The sequence below is a fragment of the Lipotes vexillifer genome, unplaced genomic scaffold (assembly GCF_000442215.2).
Source record: "Lipotes vexillifer unplaced genomic scaffold, Lipotes_vexillifer_v1.1 scaffold439, whole genome shotgun sequence".
NCBI lineage: Eukaryota > Metazoa > Chordata > Mammalia > Artiodactyla > Lipotidae > Lipotes > Lipotes vexillifer.
In genome coordinates, this window is record NW_006798732.1 from 579,422 (window position 1) to 585,266 (window position 5,845).

The following is a 5,845-nucleotide window of genomic DNA, read 5'->3' on the forward strand; positions in this document are numbered from 1 at the left end:
GGGATGGGGGGATGGGGGATATGGGGGGATGGGGGGGCAGGCACAATCAGCTGAGTGTCCCTGCTCTACGGCCTGTGCCTGCAAAGCATGGCTGAGAGCCCATTAAAGGCACCCGGCAGATGTGAGCACCCAGACTGGAGCTGCAATCGGCCGGGACAATGGCCGTCGTAGATAGGAATCCGAGTGTGTGTGTGTGTGGAATTTATTGTGGGAAAATCCATATCCCTCAAGAGCCATTTGTCAAAGCTGCAAACAAGCCCTCTCCCCTCGCTCCACTCCTGCATCGTTTCAGGGATCACCTGGATGCACCTGTGCCCGGGCGCAGAGGTGCATTGCAGCTCGGGACACCCATCCCATCCCCCCACCTGGCAGCTCAGCCTCCGCCCCCTCCTCCAGGGCTTGGGGCCCCCAGCCTGTGCCTTCCCTTCTTCCTGGGCTGCGGGAAGGATGGTTCCAGAAGCCGCTTTTGCACCCTGACTGTGTAGCAGTGTCTGTCGGCACGTTCCAGCGCTGACTGGGAGCAGGGCCCTCCTGGCGCCCCGGTCTCCACGGAGGGTGACACTGCAGTTCCGGGAGATGCGTGATGATGCGGAGGTTGGAGGCCGCCCTCTGTGGAGGCCTTCCCCAGACTCTCTAGAGAGAGGGCCATCTCCCCTCGCCCTGGGCCCTGCTGCCTTGTGAAGCTGAATGGCCCATCGGAAAACCATGGGCCCAGGCGCCAGACAGACGTGGGTTTGGATGCTGGCCTGCCCCTCACTGTCAGCGTGAACCAGGGGGTGACTCTCCATCCCACGCCTTTACTTCCCCCTCCGAAGAATGGGGCGATTCCGCTTCAATCAGAGGCTTGTGGGCAGTAAGGGGAAGCCCAGCCCTGGGGCAAATACTCTGGAGACTTGGGTTTTCTTCCCCTCAGGCTGCCTTGGGTTACTTATTGGTGCCACCGGCGGCTGTGAGTCCCTCAAAGCAAAGGAGGGGTGACTTCTTATCACACCTCTTCCAAACTGCCTGTTTGGGCATCATTTAAGGGACTGGCATCCTTTGCCCGTGGCCAGAAACCACGGTGTCCCTCTGCAGCGAGCTTCCCGATGCTCAGCGTTTGCACCAGACAGGATGCCAGCGAGGAAGCGGGGAAGGTGGGGGGCAGGGTTAGCTAACCCAGCCAGAAAGTTCATGCAGCTGCCGCCAGATGCCCAAGTGATGATGTCACCAAGGCTCCCTCGCTGGTCCCCTCCGGCTTGCTGGGTTTATTCTCCAAACAGACCTGCACGTGGGGCTGGCATGGGCCAGGCCTTAGAGCTCACGGCCACACCGAGCAGCCTCTCCGCTCGGCCAGCAGAGTGTCCAGGGGAGGACCTAGGGCCTGGCCACGGGTCTGGGCTGTGTGCTGTCCCTACTCAAGCCCCGGTCACCTGCCCGCTCTGGGTCTGGGACAGGGTGCAGTGAGTAGAGAGCCACCCACTCTGGAGAGAGGGCTCGCCAAGGAAGGCGTGCTGTACACACAGAGTCAGATGTCCATCCCGGTAACCACATTGCCCAAGCTCCCTCTTGTGTCCATGCCTCTTGCAGACGAGAGGGTTGCTTCATCTTATTGCCCAACCAGAGAGAAAGCGGGAGACTCCAGTGGGAAGGCCCTGGGTGGGGTTTGGAGGGCGGGGGGAAGAGGCCCTGATTCCATGAATCTCTTTTTATGAGCGTGGCCACAGCTGTGGCGTCTCTGATTCTCCGGGGGCCCCCGGGGTGGGACTGACAGCCTCTGCCTGGAGACAAGGCCGGGCTGCAGGGACCGGGGAGCAGGGGGTGAGCCTGAGATGCCTCTACTCCTCGGGCCCGGCTCCAGCCTGAACCGGGCTCATCAGTCTGATCCTTTATCTCTCTGATTGAAATATTTATCCGGCTTTTTCAAAGGCCACCACGGCTCTGGAAATCTTTCCCAGCACCCTTCCAAGGGGCCGGAATCTGTCATCATGGAGCCTCCTGCTAGGGCGGGGCTGCAGTGGGGCTGCAGGCCACTGACCCGCCCAGAGGAATGAGGTCTCAAGTTCAAGGGCAACGTGCACTCTCCCTCTGCCCCTCCATCCTCACCCTCCCTCGTGTTCTGCCCTGCACCTGGCAGCTGAATCATCCCGTGGAGGGCCAGCCACCCAAACCGGGGAGGGAAGGGAAGCGGGGCACAGGGGGCTCTCAGGAACCAGGTGCGTGCTGCAGGACAGCAGAGGAGGGCTTCCTGGGGGAGGTGATGTAGACTGGGAGCCTGGAGGAGGGAAGGCGTGCAGGGAGGACGTGACGCTGACCTGTGGGTGCTGGCAGGCATGGGGGGCACTGGCGGGGGGCACTGGGATTGGCGGGCTGGACTGCGCGCCCTTGTCTCCATGGCAGTGGGCACCCCCGGGGGTTTCCAGACGCAGAGTCTCTGGGCTTTTCATCTTCTGGAGCCTTGGCTGTGTTGAGGATGGACAGTCAAGGGCGGGGAGAGCCCCTGGGAGGCCGCGAACTCGGGGGCCTGGACCGAGGGAGGGAAGTAGGGCCCCTCCCTTCTTCCATCAAGGCCAGCGTGCCCGGGCGCGCACCTGTGCGGGGGGCTGAGCCCGGACGAGACAGGTGGGCTTCCCACCCTCAGAGGCACCCCGCCCCGCCCCGCCCCGGAGCCGCCCACCCCAACTTCCTGCGGAGACGAGTGAACTGTGTGAAGTGTCCGCACGCAGCCCTTTGCGGCTCCAAACTGGCCGGCCCAGGCTGGAGGGCGGACGGTGGGTCTAGGGGGCCGCAGGCAGGCGGGGTGCGGGGAGGGACGGGGGCGGCCTGGGGGCCACTTCCCAGGGTCCCACTTCAGGGAGCTGAATGGGTGGGGACGCCAGCCACGCGGGGACGGCCCCAGGGGCTGAGGGCTGCGGACGGGCCGACGAGTTGGACGCCCACAGGACGAGGCTGAGGTGCCCGAGGACTGCCCGCGTGGCGACGTCCTCCTCCCTGCGCCTTCTCTTTCCTCCCTGTGCCCCACCTCCGCGCTGTCAGCGCCCCCCGGAAGAGCTCGGTGAGCCTGGCGGGCGTCTGCGCTCCAGCTTGGGGGCTGCGCGCGCGAGGATGCTGGGGCTGACGCAGCTGGACCAGCCCCGGCCCAGGGAAGCCACGCTTGAACCCCTGAGAGGTGAACAGGGCGGGTGGCTGGCGAGGGCCATCCCGAGGGCAGAGCAGGGAGAGCCCAGGTGGCACGCGCGCCCCCAGCCCAGCTCGGCTCAGAGCCTCCGAGCCACCGGGGCGGCACAGCAGGTGCCAGACGCCGGCTCAGCTGCGTCGAATACGTGCTCAACCAAAGAGGTAAATCGTTCCAAGGATGCTGCCTCGTAGTTTTCAGAAGGCAGGGCACTGGAGCAATCGAAGTGCTGCCTCGTTTTGCCTGGGCTCTGTAGGTCATTTACTTTATTCCTTTGGATAATATTCCATTGAAACATGCACCGTGGCAACCCCTGCACTGTTTATGCTCCTTTGGATTCTTTTCAGGTGGCAACTTGCCCCATAACAGGGCGGGGACAAAGGGAAGAGCTTAGACAGGGAACAAACTGAAATAGCCCACATCAGCTGGGAACTCACTGCAGGGGAGCCTGAAGGATGGAGCTGGCTCCATCCTTCTGGGAGGACTTGATTCCACAGCCCGAGGCCTCTCCCAAGTTGGTCCCCACCTGCCCCTCCCCCTTCCCCCTTCCCCATGTCACTGTGCCCGTCTTCTTCCCTCCTCTGTCTTCTTTAGAGACGTTTGGACCAAAGCTGGCGGTGGCAGCACCTCCTACTCCCCCCTTGACTGCAGCCTGCGTCCTCACCTCCACGTGACGACGTCCTTGGACTAGATTCCCTCCAGATTTCTACCAACCCGTAGCTGCAGCTCCCGCCTCTTCACCAGACCCAGTACCACCCCTAGCTCTCAAAAGAAGTTCTGCAGGTAAACTTGCCCAAGAATTCTAGAAACATAGTAAATCCCTAGTCCTCCAAAGAATCGAGGAAATTTTCTTCAGGTCTTTGGTGGAAAAATTTCACTGCCGTAGTCAAATCATTCACTTGCTTCTCGTCTCTCTCCTCGTGCTAGAAAGTTAGTGCCAAGAAAGCAGCATGTTTGTTCTGCTTCACTTCTGTATCCCTGGGGCCTGGAAGGTGCCTGGCATAAAGCAGAGCCTAGTACTATCTGCCGAGGGACAGAGGAACCTTATCTTGACTTGGGTCAAGTTCAGCAGCCTCATGCATTTGAGACCACACCACCCGTTGGAGATGCGGCCCTCCACACAAAATGCAGCGGTGCGATGCTGCCTCTGAACTTGGGTGAACGTGAGAGAATCAGAGGGAAGCCGTCCCCTTAATTTCCCATAACAAACAAAGAGACTTTGCTCGTTAACTCGGGCCATCCATTATCGGTGTCGCTGTCCCGCTCTCCTAGGCAGATAAAATGCACTTGGCAGACAGGGACGGGCATCTGTAGAACATCTGCAGACCTTCCAGCAGGAGTTAATAAGCCACACTAATCAGGTTAGTTCTGGGCCTTTTGCTTTAAAAGCATCATCCTGCTTTCAGTGTAGACGACCCCAAACAGGAGGCAAAGGCCCATCTGGGAATTCCTCTTGAAATTCTCCAGGAGTTGGTTAATGATAAACACAGCTACAGCGAGTAATGGTTCAAGGGATGATTTCTCCGTCGCATATGCTATTGGGTTGAACGTTTCTGCTCTGGCTTCTTGGAGTTAGTTCCTAAAAAGTATCCCCAAATATGTTGATGGAGGCAAGGCTCTGAATAAAAAGAGGTCAATCCAAAGTGGCATTTAATCAGAATCAGTCGCTTTCTAGGCTGGGGATTGAGGGCATCGCCAGGGAAGGGGGAGAGGGCAACACTGTACTAGATTGGCAGGAATAAGCCATTCCTAACCCCAGCTCATTTCAGTAAAAACAGGCGTGAGGTGAAAGCAAGTTTTGAAACTGAATTCTCCCAACGTGACTCAAGGGTTGTCTTTCTAAGGCCAGTTTGCAATTTGCTTTTTAATAGGTGGATGAAAGCCTAATCTCCACATGAAGAATAGGACATCTGACATATCGTGTGGGCATGAGGTTGAAAGGGGCTCTTCACCAAAACCTAGAGAAATATTCGAATGCATATTTTGGAGAGGGCGATAATGTCCAGTGGGCCTGTTGTATAATGATGCAGCTGTGTACGGGGCAGGGGGAGGGGGAGGAAATAGGACTTAAAAATACAACCGTGTACTTCAGAGACGGGTTATAAAAGCATAGGTTTCTCTTTCAGGAGTCTCTGAAGTTGGAAAGTATGAATTACATACGCTCATTAAAACTTGTTACGTTAAATTCAAAGAGTAAAATTAGAAATCATGTTAATGATCCCACCATCCAACAACTGGTCAGCAGATGTTGGAGCCTTATGGTTAAGAGATTACATGGTTCGAGACGACGATTTACTGTATGTGTCTCTGGCCAAGAGGAGGTGTAACAAACATATTATCAGACACAGAAAATATGCAGCCCTGGAAAAGGGACGTGCAAATTGGACTGCCCGTGATGCTTTCAAAGCTGCACATTTTTCCACTAAGCCGCTATTTCGGAGAATTAGTTGTTTTTTTTTTTTTTCCTTAGAACGAAGAGTTAATCTTATCCACGTTTAGAGCCAGAAACCTGTCATATGAAATCCCAGCGAAGACCAACATTCTTTCCAGGTTCGTTACTCGCCGTGGAGCTGAGTTTTCCAATGATGCCCAAGCTAAGTAGCTGTCAGGAGAAACGGAGCCATTTGTGACCACTCTGGGGGGCTCGGAGGGATGGCTCTCCTGGTGTGCGGGTTCCTTTTGCGGGGGGGGGGG